The sequence below is a fragment of the Ostrea edulis genome, chromosome 5 (assembly GCF_947568905.1).
Source record: "Ostrea edulis chromosome 5, xbOstEdul1.1, whole genome shotgun sequence".
NCBI lineage: Eukaryota > Metazoa > Mollusca > Bivalvia > Ostreida > Ostreidae > Ostrea > Ostrea edulis.
The window spans coordinates 62,530,729-62,549,029 of NC_079168.1; the positions used below are offsets into that span (position 1 = coordinate 62,530,729).

Genomic DNA, 18,301 nt, shown 5'->3' on the forward strand with positions numbered 1-18,301 from the left:
CTCTCAGGAATGATAGGTGTTGACTTGTAGCTCTGTAATAAGGTTTATCGATGCCGTCCGTCACTTCCGGCCGTCACCGGAAGTGAACTCATAAACGGTTAAAGATTGAGTCTTCAAACTTTCAGGGACGATAGATTATGAATTGTAGCTGTGCAATAAGGTATTATTTTTGCCATCTGTCACTTCCGGCCGTCACCGGAAGTGAACAAAAAAACCGTCAAATTTCAAAATTATGTTTTTCAAACAAAACTTGCATAGATTAATTAGGTCTCTTTCGGCGTTTCAGAAAATTTTAGATTTACCGGAAGTTTAACCAGCAACTTCCGGTTTTTAGAGAAAAACTTCGAAAAATCGCTCTTTCTTTCTCCTCGTAGTTCTTGCTTATTTATCATCCTTTTAATACGATATTTACATGTATTATTGACATTATCAATCACAAGAGAACCCGTTAATATTATTTCAAAATTCACTTCCGGTCGCAAGTTACAACCGAATTTCCGTTTTTCAAATGACATTTTGTCCGGGCGTTTTCTCATAAACGGTTAACGATTGAGTCTTTAAACTTTCAGGGATGATAGAGAGTGAGCTGTAGCTCTGTAATAAGGTTTATCATTGTCATCCGTCCCTTCCGGCCGTCACTGAAAGTAAACAAAAGAAACGTCAAATTTCAAAGTTATACTTTTGAAACAAAACTTGCACAGATTAATTGGGTCTCTTTCGGAGTTTCAGAAAATGTTAAATTTACCGGAAGTTTAACCAGCAACTTCCGGTTTTTAAAGGAAAACTTCGAAAAATTGATCTTTCTTTGTTCTCATATATCTCGCTTATCTATCAACTTTTTAATACGATGTTTACAGATATTTTTGACATTATTCATCTCTAGGATACCCTTTCAATACTATTTCAAAATTCAATTCTGGTCGCGAGTTAGGGCCGAATTTCCGTTTTTCAAATGACATTTTATCCGGCCGTTTTCTCATAAACAGTTAATGATTGAGGCTTTAAACTTTCAGGATATGATTGATGGTGACTTGTAGCTGTGCAAAAAGACTTATCATTGTCATCCGTCACTTCCGGCCGCCATTGAAAGTGAACGAAAGAAACGTCAAATATCAAATTTATTTACGCTTTTGAAACAAAATGTGCTTGGAATAATTAAATGTCTTTTGGAGTTTCAGAAAATGTTACACTTACCAGAAGTTTAAACAACAACTTCCGGTTTTTAGAGAAAAACTTCAAAAATTGTTCTTTCTTTGCTATCATATCTCTCGCTTATAAATGAAGTGTTTGTTTTTATTTTCACATATATAATTTACATTATCCATCTTCAGAGTATAGTGAATTATTGTTGTTTTTTTTTTTCAAAATTCACTTCCGTTCGTTAAATATCTACGATTTCCGGGGGGTTTTCTCCAGGTGTTTTCTCATAAATATTCAAAGATTGAGTCTTGAAACTTTCAGGAAAGTTAGATGGTGACTTGTAGATGTTACATACTGTTTCAATTTTCTTACCGTCTCTTCCGTCATCCGCCGGATGTACCATAAAAATATGTAATATTTCATTTTTTTAAATTCTAATCCTCATAACATTATTTAATAGAGTGTAATAAGTCATACGATTTCCAACGGAAGTTGCTTGTTCGAAACCGGAAGTTTTCCAAAAACTCAGTATTTTTCATGGAAAATTTTAGTGTAGGTTCCTACGTGGTCCAATTGGAAGTTTTAGACGATTTATGGACTCCCAAGATACTCGAAAGTGAATAAAACAAAAACCGAAATTGTTTATAATTGATAAATCACGTCTTACATGAACGTGTTTATTTCTTTCATGTATAGTCGTTCTTCACTAATTGAATTCTCCGAGTCAAGGTCCTATCTCGTCAGAAATTGGACGGAAGACCTATTCGTTGCTCGCAACGAGATCATTTCTAGTCTGATTATTATTATTCTTTTTTTTTTCCTTACCGATTTTGTGCAGAGGATTTCTCGGAGATGGCTTGATCGTTTTGCTTCAAATTTTCAGAGTTGATGCGTTGTTATCTGTAGTTTGTACCGTCATTTTTGAAAATTTACTTCCGGTCGCAAGTTACGTCCGATTTACCGTTTTGTCCAGACGTTTTTTCATAAAAGTCAAAGATTGAGTCTTGAAACTTTCAGGAATATTAGATTGTGACTTGTAGCTCTCTAATAAGGTTTATCATCGTCATCCGTCGTAAGTTACGGCCGAATTTCCGTTTTTCAAATGATATTTTGTCCGGGCGTTTTCTCATAAACGTTTAAAGATTGAGTCTTCAAACTTTATGGGATGATAGATGGTGACTTGTACCTCTAAAATTAGGGTTTTAGATGTGTCTTGGTACTCCTTAAAAATTGATGTGGTTAAAATTACTGCTCAAGATGTGCATGCATGTGTGCTGAATTCTGATTTGACGATTTTAAAATCACTATAACTTTCTTATATTTGATGGAAACATTATGAAATTCATACTGTGGGTATATGATACAAAGGCCTGTTGAATGATATCAACAAAAGTGTAGAATCATGCTCGTGTGCGCATGTATGCACGTGTATGGCTTTCTTTCATTTCTTGGTACTGAAATGACTATAGTAAACGTACTACATGTAATTAAACGCTAAAATGAAATGATTTTTGCTACAGGTTCACTTTTTAATTGGGGAAGGTTTGGGGAACATATGTAACGCTCCCCGTTACAATTAGAACTAGTTCTATTTGTGATATGTGTGGTCACCATACTGAAAATGTTTTCAATTTTTCTGCAAATGTCCTGAGTTTACAGATTATAGATAAGGGTAGACAATTTGGGTAGAGTCTAAAATGTAACTTACTCAGTTTTTCCGAACTGCCTGGGTGGTTTACGTTTTAGATTCTACCATAGATTTGATCTAGTCACACCTATCAATGAAATGCAACTTGCTGTTCCTTTATCACTGAATTTACTTTTGCATGGTGAAAAATGTCTGAGTTTTAAAGACAATGAAATTTGTTTGAAAAGTTAAAAGTATATTATAGAAACTAAAAGATTCTTATAAGTGTCTTATTATATAAGATATATATTGAATACACTTGCCAATAATGCAATTATCATTTTCTTTTTTACCGGTACTGCTCTTTTCTGCTAGACTTTGTATTTGTTTACATCTTTCTTATTTTCTTCTCTCTCATTATGTATATGTATGTACATTTTTTACAAAAACCCTTAGAATATGCGCCATTTCATTAATTTCACCTTATTAAAAATTGGCAGAAAATAGTAAAAATGCCTACATAGGAGACATATTTTAAGCCCTTTAAATCTGTAAAATCCAGGAGATTCCGGGGGCTTCCTGGGTCCTCAACAAGGCTTCGCCCTGGACCCACTAGACCCCCTGCCTCATAAAGTTGCGCACCCTAACCGCAATCCCTAGATCCGACCCCTGAGTGCTATATATTCAATAGAAACGAAATCTTTATTTTCATAAAATCTTGAACTTAATTTTAATGTTATCAATGTTACATACAAAAAGTTCATAATAGCTCATTTTTACAACAAAATTCCAGATTCAGAGCTAATGCAAGGTGAAGATAACGAACAGTGATCAATCTCATAACCCCTACAAGCAATACAAAATAGATAGTTGGGCAAACACGGACCCCTGGACACACCAGAGGTGGGATCAGGTGCCTAGGAGGAGTAAGCATCCCCTGTTGATATTGCTTTAGGATATCATAAAATATTTATATTCTTTCTTTCTCTTTCTCTCTTAAAAAATAGAGCTACCATGAAATTTTGAACAAATTGTCAATCTGTACTGACTGAATATATTTTGATAAGCATTAATTATATGTGTACTTGTACTTTTGAAATAAGATTGTCATTGTACATATACTGCTCTCAGATCATTATACTTGACCTATTGGGTGGATACTAGACATGAGCATTTTTAAAAATTCTAAACTTAGAACATACACTAAGTTCAAACGTTTTGGGTTTTTTTCAAAGAGAGAATTATTTGTCAATTATTAAAATTTATGGTTACAGAGGAAGCTTCAGCCGGTTCAGAATTTCATGTCATAAATTAATCATTGAAACTGGTAGATATGGCATGTCAAACGTTGCAATATTTGATCTTTTCCATTTGTATTGTATAATTTTCCATTTGTATTCTATATTTTCCATTTGCATTGTATAATTTTTCGTTTGCATTGTATAATTTCCATTTGTATTGTATAATTTTCCATTTATATTCTATATTTTCCATTTGTATTGTATAATTTTCCATTTGTATTCTATATTTTCCATTTGTATTTTTTCTTTTTCGTTTGCATTGTATAATTTCCATTTGCATTGCAAAATCTTTCATTTGTATTGCATTCGAGGGATTGTTTATTTTGATTTGTTACGAAGGATTTCATTAGTTTATGTCCCACTTATATTTAGCCGTCACCAGCTGCAGGTGACGTACCAAACTCCCCGTCGAGGCCTCATTACGTCACCTACGAATAGTTGGCTTGTGAGCAAACGAACTCTGGTGGAAGTTTGGGTGACGTACCACAAATAGACTTACTATGCTACATATACGGACACAGTGGCGTAGCAGTGGGGGTTCTTTAACGTGTCAACGCCTGTCGCAACACGGGATGTCTGCTTTTAAGGTCACATTATCCGAAAGATCTGTGTTTCTCACTTTTAGATAGCAATGCGTATGGGAAAGTATTAACTATATTTACGTTTAAGGTTTGATTCAACCATGACACGAATAGAACTCGAACCTGCGACTTCACAGTTACGAACCAATGGGTATGTCACTGAACTACCGCGATCGGTTCCATATAAGGACTAGTTGAACATACATGTAGCTAGCAATGCGGAATCTTGCGCCGGGAGACACCACCCACCCCCCCTCCAGAAATATGATATTTTATATATAGATGTAGAAAAAAAGCATGCATGTACGTTTTATTTTGTCAGAACGCACTTGTTCCAAGGGACTTCCAGGGGCGGATCCAGGAATTGCGGTTACGGGGGCGCCACTTTATGAGGCAGAGGGTCTGGGGGCCGCCTCAAGTCCTGATAGGGGTCCAGGGGGCGAAGTCCCCGGAAGCTCCTGGATTTTACAGATTTCATAAGACTTGATATATGTCATTTTTAATATTTAGTGAAATTAGTAAAATGACGCAAATTTTAAGGGTTTCTGGAAAAATTAAGTTCTCTCAATAAAGTAATTCAAGAAATCAAAAGATTTTGTCATTTATTTCTCCGGGAATGGAAGAAATTATTGCTTCTTTTATTGTTTAATACATTTTTCTAAACAAGATACCAAGATTTGCCTTAAATTGAAAATTTTGAGGGCTGCGCCCCCCTTAAATCCGCCACTGACTTCGCCCTCCCTCTGCAACCCCCCCCCCCCCCCCTCCACCAAGGCTTTGCACTTGACTCACTAGATATCTTAAGACAGTCCCCGGTCCCAGACATCCAGCAGTTTACTGCATCTTTTCGTTCAGAATTATCTAGATCAAGCAGTGGTTAAATAGGAGATTAGTTTGAATATGCTGATCACATTAGAAGCATAAAAGCGATCAATTAATGGGGGGGGGGGGGGGTTACGCCATTACACTTAGCAAATACGGTACACTCCTGCGAAACGTGGCTCCTGAACTTTACCTCTTCAACATCTCGCGCATTACCAAATTCGATAAACGATAACTTAAGATTAATCCATTGAATAGTTGTAACAAACCAAACTCGATGTTAACTATTGGTGGGGACCCAAGGGCCGAATTAAGTCCCCTGAATCTACTGAATTCTGACTAAATAAAATTGTGCATGCTTTTCTGGACAGTTCTATTTTTTTTTAAATGATCGGGGGAGGGTCGCCATTACTAAAGCTAGCTACCGTATTTTTAAAAATAACTAGTCCATGACCTGGTTGCGGTAGCTCAGTAATATATCGCTTGGTTTGTGGGCGAGAGGTCGTGAGTTCGAGAACCGTTACGGTCACTGCCACATCAAACCTATGAGATAAAGACAGTGAAAAGTGAAAATCACGGGTCTTTCCGTAATGACCTTAAAACAGATATTCCGTATCGCTGCACAGGCGTTGGCACGATAAAGAACCGTCATTGGTACGGCCCTGTCATCTTCGGTTACCCACGGGTGCTTCTATTCGAGCGTGAGTGGACTCAAAACCGTAGTTTGCGACGATGCGGCCCTGTGTGCTAAGCACGTCTACAGATGTGGTACTAATGAAATCCTTCGTAACAAATCAAAATAAACATTCCCTGGATACAATACAAATGAAAAATTATACAATGCAAATGGAAAATATAGAATACAAATGGAAAATTATACAATACAAATGGAAAAGATCAAATATTGCAACGTTTGACATGCCATAGGTAGATACAGAAATATACCTGCACATCTTGAATATACTCACATTGTAATTCTGGTGCTGTGGGTGACGAAACGCATTTTCTATTGTGTTGTGATAAGTTTAATTTTGAAAGACTAGAAATGTTAAAGACAATAATTGAAGAACATTCTAATTTTAGTTGTCTACAAGACTTGGACAAATTTATATGGTTAATGAATAATGAAAATCCAAGAATCCTTGTGTCTGTTTCCACATTCATTAACTTGTATTGTGACTAGTTCATGTATGAGAGTCTACATATTATGTAAAGGTATATGTATTACATGTACATTAGGGTTTTACAAATGTATGAATATTATAGAACCCCAACTTTTGGTACAAGGTGAAACAAATCTGTTTACCTTTTTTATGATTTACATTTTTATGATTGAAAGGTGTATGCGAATGGATATAGATGCAATAACAATATTTTATCTATATAACAGTATGTTCCCTATGCATCGTCCCTTGGTACATTTAGTTGTTGTTCAAACAAATGTCTATGCTATTAGGGCCCATTATTTGGCAATAAACTATCCGTATCTGTTTCTGTATACGTCTCTTCATAAAAAATACATTTTTAAAAAAACAAAGTTGTTGCCTTTGACATATCTTTGCCATTTGGGATTTTCATATATCTTTACCAATTGGGATGATAGCTATTTCCTCGTGAATGCGATGCAGCTATGAAAAATGCGCGTATATGTACTATATACGCGCATTTTTCACAACTAGGCTAGGAATTCTGACAGAGTAATTGTGAAAAACAAATTTCAATTTTGAAAATACACGAGGGAATGAACTGCAATGCTTGCTTCACGCCAGCACACTTTTCATGAAGCAATAGTGCTAATGTGCTTCGTGATATATGCTGGTGTAAAGCGCATTTTCAAAACTTAGATGACGGGTGACCCACATGAGCCAATCTGTACCCAAATATATACGCATTGGCATAACACGTGTTACACAATGCTTTGTTGTCATCTGTATATTGTTTAGAAGTATCGATAGCTTAAAGGACTGGAATGAGAATCAATAGAAATCTAGAAAATGTCTTTGAGTTCAAGAGTTTTATAACGTGTTAATTCAGTTTCATCCTCAATTTCGATTTAGTACTTTTAATTGTCTCGGTAATCTAGAATTTCTCCAGATTTGTACACTTAAATGATTTTAATGTGATTGGCCATTAAGGCCTTTATCACTCAGTTTGCTGCAGGGATTACTGAAGTGTAGCACGCGCTAATTTTGTTATCAGACTCCCGTTACGGTCGAATGAACACGCGCGGATCGGAGATTAAGGAGATTGATGGTCATGAAAAAAGAAACGCTTCGTAAATAAATGTATTGCTATCACACTAGAAAGTAATTGTATCTTCGTCTTACGTTTTTACTGCCGAGAATTGCAAAGTATTATGTTTGATGGGCTCTATACGTGTGACACGACGGTGTCTCACTTCCGCTGTTTGGACTCGCTTAAAGACTATTCTACACAAATATTTATTCTATGCAGATTTCACGAGCGATGTGGCCTGAAAAGATTTACTTTCTAATATCAAGTTCGTTTCCCATCACCAGCTGTCGGATTTGTAAAATTAAATCTGGATGAGAGTTTGAGAAACTTGAGATTGCTACATGTAAATATCGTCGTGTTCTTCTAGTGGTGATATTGTCGTGCTGAAACTGTGAATAAGTAATTAAAAAGCTAAAATTTACTTTAAGAAACACTCTATTAAAAATGTACACTACTTTAGAATATGCCTCAGTGGTTTGGGATGGTTGTAATGCATATGATAGTGATTTGTTAGAAAAAGTCCAACTATGTGCAGCGTAAATAATTACTGGCCTTCCTATATTAGCATCTAGAGATTCTTTATATTTAGAAACTGGCTTAGAGCCTCTGATTTTTAGACGAACAACCGCTAAATTAGTTACCATGTTCAGAGTTCATAATAATGATGTTCCTGAGTATCTACAAGAAACGATCCCAAGAAAAATAAATAATACATCCAAGTACAATCTCCGTTATGGAGACAATTATAAAATACCAAAATGTCGACTTGAACTTTATAAGAAATCATTTGTACCTGATGCTTTATCAAAATGGAATTCACTTGATATAGAATCAAGACAAGCTACTTCAGTTAAGCAATTTCGTAAGAGTGTTAGCTCCAAAAATATCAACAATCCCAAACCACCGGCATATTTTTCCTATGGTACTCGTTTTCTGAATATAATTCATACCAAACTTAGACACACCTGTATTTTGAATTACGATCTATATAGATCTATATAGACGCAATATTGTTGATTCTCCGTTATGTTCTTGTGGTATGAAAGAAGACGCTTATCATTTCTTCTTTATTTGCAGTAAATATTCAAATGCTAGATATAAATTAATGGATAGCTTGCTGAGGTTAAATGATCTAGTTATTATCGATGTCCACCTTCTACTTTGGGGTAATAATGCTTTATCTTGGAGATGGAGTCAAATATCTATACTACAATGTAGTATGCTTTTTAGCTAAATCTCAACAAATTCATTCATCTATATATGTAACACACACACACACACATTTACTAACTCAATATTGTGTATATTATATAAAGATCGGGCCTGTGGGTTATAGTATCTAAAAATGAACCGTTTATCATACTTTTTATTTATATTAAACATCCTAATAAGTACATGTTGTTTTTGGAATACCTGTATAATTTCAAAAGTACCTATGAAAATCGTATTTTGCAGATATTTAAAAATATGTACCACATTCCACATTACGCTGTCTTCTATTTTTATACGTATTTCTCACCATGTCCTCTCTGGGAAGCCCCTAGCCCATTGTTTGTTTATAATGCGTCGTCTTTAATGCGGTACACGGTAGCGGCCATGTTGAATTTGCCATTTTTTTTTTTATAAATTCTTGAAAACGCCCCAACATAAATTTGTCAAACAACCTTCATTTACCTTTCTTTTATACACACTTTCAAAAAAATCCTAGTGTTGGGGGGGGGGGGGTAATGTGTTACTGGTTACTGGCCCATGATCTATAAAGTTACAATGGACATGGGATTTGGACAGACTTTCAGATGGTCGGCGTGTGCATTAATTTTGGGGTTTTTTTTCTTTCAGGAGATGTAGGAGAGGGATGTAATTTGCTACAGGGCTACATCTGTATCCGGTACAGTTTCCCTCCATTCAACAGTATTCAGGTTTTGCATATGTACGTCCAAGACAGGAGATATTTATTGTGTGGCGATGGGGTCCAGACCCGAGTTTAGTCTTGCACCTAAAACTTGTTTGTTGCCATTTTAATTCCATTTACACTAGCAATATATTCTTATTTATTGATAAACTATCATAAAGTAAGCTTTGTGTTTTTTATGGGTTAATCTGCTAACCAGTGATGCAAAAATCGTGGTTGGTTTGAACATATTTTATTGCATATATAATATACAACAGGTTTGAACACAAGTTCTTACAACTTACGAGGTACTCACCTTAGATTAATTGATAACAATTGTCATAAAACATATGTATAGATAAAATAAATACATGTACATATAGCAGAAAGTGAATTACTATCATGAGAATCTGCCTGAATTAAGTATAAACAGCATTAAAAATTTTGCTGTTAGTTTCATACCCCAAATTGTCACTGCCCCAAAGTAAAATCCGTGTATGAATACATATGTAATAGATAATTCTTGTATTTGAAAAAGTTCGTGAAACATAACATTTCTTACTACTGAAAATCTTTTACAAACAAAGAAAAAATGATATGCATCTTCTCTCATACCACAATGACAGTTAGGAGAATTGACAATGTTTTTTCGGTGTGCATCATAGTTAAGCAAACAGTTATATCTTAATTTAGTATGAATTATATTTACTATTCTTTTGCCAAGAAGAAAATGTGTAGGCACTATTGAAATATTGATATTATTACAAATGTTTCGACACCGCCGCGGTGGCCGAGAGGTTGGAGCGTTCACCCCGCATGCGGGAAGGCCGGTGTTCGAATCCCGGCCGCTACAGACCTAAGTCGTTAAAACAGGTAGTGACAGTTCCACTGCCAAACGCTAGGCATCAGGTCCTCGGAGATGACCTTAAAAATGGATGACCCGTGTCACAGTAGGTGTGGCACGCTAAAGAATCCTCACTGCTCAATGGCCATAAGCGCCGAGCATAGGCCTAAATTTGAAGCCCTTCACCGGTCTTGATGACGTCTCCATATGAGTGAAAAATTCTCGAGCGAGACGTTAAGCAAGACACAATCAATCGACTTTTGAAATATTGATATTATTAGAAATGTTTCGACGGAACTGCCAGATAGAGGTTGTTTTCTTTGCCATTCGTTTGCGGATGGCATCTGGAAAAAATGATTTATTATATATTTCTTGCTTAGTTCTAGGAGGTATATAGTCATATTCGTAACGAGTATTGTAGCGCGATGTATCCTTTCGAAAATTGTCAATGATATCGCCTAAATATTGTGGTAAGATTGAAGTGAATTTTATACATTGTCATTAATTTTGCGATTTCCCGTCTTTTACATAGTGCTTCCCAACCCGTTTCTAAATATAATGATTCTTTGGATGCAAGAATTGGCAGTCCCGTTACAATTCTAGCTGCATGGAGCTGTACTTTTTCTAACTTTTCAATTTCTGCAGAAGAACATCCATCCCATACGACTCTAGTATATAGGTCTAACAAAAGTCATATACAATTTAGATAATTTGTTTCTACATAAAGTGAATTTGAGTTTCCTTAGAAGTCCAAGTTTTTATACGCATTGTTTACAATATCTTTGATATACACAGACCATTTTAAATCATTGGAAAAAGTGGGACCAAGATGTTTGTGGGAAGAAATGATTTCTAATTGACAATTTTGAAAAAGCAGTCTTGGAATTTCATTATGCTTTGCCTTGGTAAAAAATAAAACTTTAGTTTTATTAGGATTAAATATCAAAAGCCAATTATTTAACCATTCTTCAAGAATTTTGAGATCATGATTCATAACTTTTTCTATATACATATATTCTTATCTGCATATTGAATTGAATTATCATCTGCGTACAATCTACAAAATGATAACATATTTTGTGCTACATCATTAACATAAGATTAAAAACAGAAGCGGTCCCAGTATAGATTCCTTGAGGCACTCCAGCATTGATAGTTAAACTGAATGATAACACATCCTTATACATCACTTTCTGACGTTTATTACACAAATAACTTTAAACCATTGAAAAAGATTTCCACATATTCCATATTTTTGTAATTTAAAAAGAAGTCCTTTATGCCAAACCCTGACAAAGGCTTTAGAAAGATCACCAAAAAAACAACCCATACAACATGATCTACCTTCATCAATATTCTTCACTATACTGTCATGTGTTTCAATAAGTTGGTAAACTGTATAGTGGCCAGGCAAAAAACCAGCTTGGTACTTATAAAACAGGTTGTTACTATGAAAATAATTATAAACATGTTTAAAAATGATTCTTTCCATTATCTTGTTACCAATGTAGATTATTGATACTTGTCGTTTTTTCGTGGTGTGTGTTATTTGTTTATGTAATATATGTCTCTTGATAAAGACGCGGGTTGTGTCGAGAATTTGAGTTTTAAATAACCAACAGTGTCGTGGCCTTTGCAGTGCTTTTATATATATATATATATATATATATAAAGCACGGAAATAGCAATGAACTCTTTTAAAAATGAACATAACTGCCCTAAATGAAGAAATATTTAATATAAAGCACAGGAAATTTCACTTTATTTAGATACCCACTTCCACCCCTACCCGGGGTTGAACTCACGACCTGCGGAACCAAATCTCCTAGCAGCATGTAACCAGCGCACTAGACCGCTCGACCATCTAGGCAAGTATATATATACTAGATGACCATTTGATAAGACAATTTGTGGTTTGATCAGAGAAAGTCTGTTTTATCCATTATATAGAGTGCCCGGGGGGGGGGGGGGGGTATTAGTGTCCTAGTTTGCCATCCGAATTCTCTTTTATATAGATTCTCCTGAAGTCAATGCTAGTTCAATTTCAACGAAATAAAAGAACCCCCACTTTTACGGCTTTAGGGTCTAAATTTCTAGCACTTTATCTACAGCTGGTGACGTCTCAATAAGAGCGAAAAGTTTTCGAAGGAACATAAAAACAAAGACACGCCCACAGATTATTCCTAGACCTTATTACACGCCTAATGAACAGTTATTCTTAAGTGGTATTACATGCCTTCAGGAGTTCTTCTACATCTCTTGTGCTATATTGGATGAGTAAATCAAGTTTACCAACGCAACATATAAGAAATCATACTATTTTATAAAAATAAAAAAGAGGGGTTTTCGTATCCTAGTGGTATAAAACAGGGACCCCACCCCCGAAATGCTATTCTGAAAAGAATGTAAAACAGCAGGATTTGTAAAGCTGCACGTGTATTTTGTGTATCGATTCAGCGACACCGATTCTCTTCGACAGGGATGAGGGTTGGTTTGGGTTCAAAGGTTCATGATTATTCAAGTGATCAAATTTTTCGCCATAAAATTCCGTGATTCCTGACTAAGAACCATTTGAAAACGAAAACCAAACTGCTAGAAGAGATTCAGTTTCTCCCATGAATTGATCACAGTTTGTGAATGGCTAACGGTTAATAAGACACGCGAGAGTTCGTGAAGCGTGAGACGCAGTGCTATGTCATCAATCATAATCCTGTCATGCTTCACGAAACAGAATACAGTGTCACGGTCGATGGGAGACCACTCTAGATATTTTTTTTCGACTTATTGGTTTTTTTAAGACAAGGATTTAAGACAAAATCCCTTTGCTGGTGAATATTAGAGGATGTCTATTAAAACTGGAGTGAATCAGTACAAAGGTCTCCTCTCATTATATATATGGGAAAATTATAATGATTGAGCAAATGATACAAAAAACCAACTGCTCACCTTTTGAAAAATCTAGCATTTTTTTTTATATGCTGGATCCAAGACCTATATTATCACACAGAGATGGTGTATCCTCCGTTTATGAGTACATTATGGATGGTGAATGTGTATTGTAACACAGAGAGACGGTGTATAGTCAGTATGTGTATATTATAACACAGAGAGACGGTGTATAGTCAGTATGTGTATATTATAACACAGAGAGACGGTATATATTCAGTATGTGTATATTATAACACAGAGACACGGTGTATAGTCAGTATGTGTATATTATAACACAGATACACGGTCTATAGTCAGTATTATAACACAGAGAGACGGTGTATATTCAGTATGTGTATATTATAACACAGATACACGGTCTATAGTCAGTATTATAACACAGAGAGATGGTGTATATTCAGTATGTGTATATTATAACAGAGAGACACGGTGTATAGTCAGTATGTGTATATTATAACACAGATACACGGTCTATAGTCAGTATTATAACACAGAGAGATGGTGTATATTCAGTATGTCTATATTATAACACAGATACACGGTATATATTCAGTATGTGTGCATTATAACACAGAGAGACGGTGTATAGTCAGTATTATAACACAGAGAGACGGTGTATATTCATTATGTGTATATTATAACACAGAGAGACGGTGTATGGTCAGTATGTGTATATTATAACACAGAGACACGGTGTATAGTCAGTATTATAACACAGAGAGACCGTGTATAGTCAGTTTGTGTATATTATAACACAGAGAGACGGTGTATATTCAGTATGTGTGTATTATAACACAGTGTATAGTCAGTATGTGTATATTATAACACAGTGTATAGTCAGTATGTGTATATTATAACACAGAGAGACGGTGTATAGTCAGTATGTGTATATTATAACACAGAGAGACGGTGTATAGTCATTATGTGTATATTATAACACAGAGAGATGGTGTATAGTCAATATGTGTATATTATAACACAGAGACACGGTGTATAGTCAGTATTATAACACAGAGAGATGGTGTATAGTCAGTATGTGTGTATTATAACACAGAGAGACGGTGTATAGTCAGTATGTGTGTATTATAACACAGAGACACGGTGTATAGTCAGTATTATAACACAGAGGGACGGTGTATAGTCAGTTTGTGTATATTATAACACAGAGAGACGGTGTATAGTCAGTATGTGTGTATTATAACACAGAGAGACGGTGTATAGTCAGTATGTGTGTATTATAACACAGAGAGACGGTGTATAGTCAGTATGTGTATATTATAACACAGAGACACGGTGTATAGTCAGTATTATAACACAGAGAGACGGTGTATAGTCAGTTTGTGTATATTATAACACAGAGAGACGGTGTATAGTCAATATGTGTATATTATAACACAGAGACACGGTGTATAGTCAGTATGTCTATATTATAACACAGAGAGATGGTGTATAGTCAATATGTGTATATTATAACACAGAGAGACGGTGTATAGTCAGTATGTGTATATTATAACACAGAGAGACGGTGTATAGACAGTATGTGTATATTATAACACAGAGACACGGTGTATAGTCAGTATTATAACACAGAGAGACGGTGTATAGTCAGTTTGTGTATATTATAACACAGAGACACGGTGTATAGTCAGTATGTCTATATTATAACAGAGAGACACGGTGTATAGTCAGTATGTCTATATTATAACAGAGAGATGGTGTATAGTCAGTATGTGTGTATTATAACACAGAGAGACGGTGTATAGTCAGTATTATAACACAGAGAGACGGTGTATAGTCAGTATGTCTATATCATAACAGAGAGACACGGTGTATAGTCAGTATGTCTATATTATAACAGAGATACACGGTGTATAGTCAGTATGTGTGTATTATAACACAGATACACGGTGTATAGTCAGTATTATAACACAGGGAGACGGTGTATAGTCAGTTTCTGTATATTATAACACAGATAGACGGTGTATAGTCAGTATGTCTATATTATAACAGAGAGACACGGTGTATAGTCAGTATGTGTGTATTATAACACAGATACACGGTGTATAGTCAGTATTATAACACAGAGAGACGGTGTATAGTCAGTTTGTGTATATTATAACACAGAGAGACAGTGTATAGTCAGTATTATAACACAGAGACACGGTGTGTAGTCAATATCTGTGTATTATAACACAGAGAGATGGTGTATAGTCAGTATGTGTGTATTATAACACAGAGAGACGGTGTATAGTCAGTATGTGTATATTATAACACAGAGACACGGTGTATAGTCAGTATGTGTATATTATAACACAGAGAGACGGTGTATAGTCAGTATTATAACACAGAGAGACGGTGTATAGTCAGTATTATAACACAGAGAGACGGTGTATAGTCAGTATTATAACAGAGAGACACGGTGTATAGTCAGTATGTGTGTATTATAACACAGAGAGACGGTGTATAGTCAGTATGTGTGTATTATAACAGAGAGACACGGTGTATAGTCAGTATTATAACACAGAGAGACGGTGTATAGTCAGTTTGTGTATATTATAACACAGAGAGACGGTGTATAGTCAGTATGTGTATATTATAACACAGAGACACGGTGTATAGTCAGTATGTGTATATTATAACACAGAGAGACGGTGTATAGTCAGTATGAGTATATTATAACACAGAGACACGGTGTATAGTCAGTATGTGTGCATTATAACACAGAGAGACGGTGTATAGTCAGTATTATAACACAGAGACACGGTGTATAGTCAGTTTGTGTGTATTATAACACAGAGAGACGGTGTATAGTCAGTATGTGTATATTATAACACAGAGAGATGGTGTATAGTCAGTATGTGTGTATTATAACACAGAGAGACGGTGTATAGTCAGTATTATAACACAGAGAGACGGTGTATAGTCAGTATTATAACACAGAGAGACGGTGTATAGTCAGTATGTGTATATTATAACACAGTGTATAGTCAGTATGTGTATATTATAACACAGAGAGACGGTGTATAGTCAGTATGTGTGTATTATAACACAGAGAGATGGTGTATAGTCAGTATGTGTGTATTATAACACAGAGATGGTGTATAGTCAGTATGTGTATATTATAACACAGAGAGATGGTGTATAGTCAGTATGTGTGTATTATAACACAGAGAGATGGTGTATAGTCAGTTTGTGTATATTATAACACAGAGAGACGGTGTATAGTCAGTATGTGTGTATTATAACACAGAGAGATGGTGTATAGTCAGTATGTGTGTATTATAACACAGAGAGACGGTGTATACTCAGTTTGTGTATATTATAACACAGAGAGACGGTGTATAGTCAGTATGTGTATATTATAACACAGAGACACGGTGTATATTCAGTATTATAACACAGTGACACGGTGTATAGTTAGTATATGTATATTATAACACAGTGACACGGTGTATAGTCAGTATGTGTATATTATGACACAGTGACACGGTGTATAGTTAGTATGTGTACATTATAACACAGTGTATAGTCAGTATGTGTGTATTATAACACAGTGTATAGTCAGTATGTCTATATTATAACACAGTGTATAGTCAGTATGTGTGTATTATAACACAGAGAGACGGTGTATAGTCAGTATGTGTATATTATAACACAGAGACACGGTATATATTCAGTATGTGTGCATTATAACACAGAGACACGGTGTATAGTCAGTATTATAACACAGAGAGACGGTGTATAGTCAGTATGTGTGTATTATAATACTGAGAGATGGTGTATAGTCAGTATGAGTATATTCTAACACAGATACACGGTCTATAATCAGTTTGTGTATATTATAACACAGAGACACGGTGTATAGTCAGTTTGTGTGTATTATAACACAGAGAGACGGTGTATAGTCAGTATTTGTATATTATAACACAGAGACACGGTGTATAGTCAGTATGTCTATATTATAACAGAGAGACACGGTGTATAGTCAGTATGTGTATATTATAACACAGAGAGACGGTGTATAGTCAGTATTATAACACAGAGAGACGGTGTATAGTCAGTTTGTGTATATTATAACACAGAGACACGGTGTATATTCAGTATTGAAGCGGTTGAGAGTTATTCCCCTTTGCAGTATTTTGTAAATCAAGAAATCATTGTATATAATTTAATTAACGTGTTAATTGATTAAAAGAAATTACAAGAATGAATGTTGTATGTATATAAATAAGATGAAAATGAATGTTTGGTTCAGATGAGCAAAGTAAGCTCAAAAATCGGATTCTTGCCTATAGAAAATTATGCTTATTGACGTAAAGATTATTTATGTAGGAAAAAGGCCGGGTGGCTGAGGTGAATTGATGTGTTCAACTTGCATGACGACGAATTGTTGTCGGGCTTAATTACAAACTAGAGACCATAGTCGTGTGACTATACTAGTGTTTGCATAAGCCAAGTGGCAAGTGCGGGTGACCAAGTGGCAAGTGACCAAGTGATCACAGAGAGCCAAGTTGACTACGGGTCGTGTGGCCATACATTGTTTGCATAAGCCAAGTGGCAAGTGCGGGTGACCAAGTGGCAAGCTACCAAGTGGCAAGTGCGGGTGACCAAGTGGCAAGCTACCAAGTGGCAAGCTGCCAAGTGGTGTGAGTAAAGCCAAGTGGCAAGCTGCCAAGTGGTGTGGGTAGCCAAGAGGCAGCACCTTGATTAAAATAGGCATAAGTGAGTTCTCTTTGTTAATTATAGCACTAGGCAAGTGACACAAGCATATCTGTATATTAGAATTTGTTTTACACTAGACAAGTGTCCATTATCTGTATATTTTGCATTCGTTATTATCCTTATAAGACTTGGGCAAACCAAGTACGATCCCAAGGAGATCGCTCGGGTCTCGCACGTTACAGTATTATA

At 35.5% G+C, this 18,301-nt stretch overlaps 1 long non-coding RNA gene across 1 annotated transcript in view; it reads left to right on the forward strand.

The window, feature by feature from the left end:
* LOC130054650 (uncharacterized) overlaps positions 1-9,781 on the forward strand; it is a 35,886-nt gene extending 26,105 nt beyond the window's left edge. The window contains exon 2 of the long non-coding RNA XR_008802977.1: positions 9,546-9,781. This is a non-coding gene — a long non-coding RNA (uncharacterized LOC130054650). The remainder of the gene's footprint in view (positions 1-9,545) is intronic.
* The last annotated feature ends 8,520 nt before the right edge of the window (positions 9,782-18,301 follow it).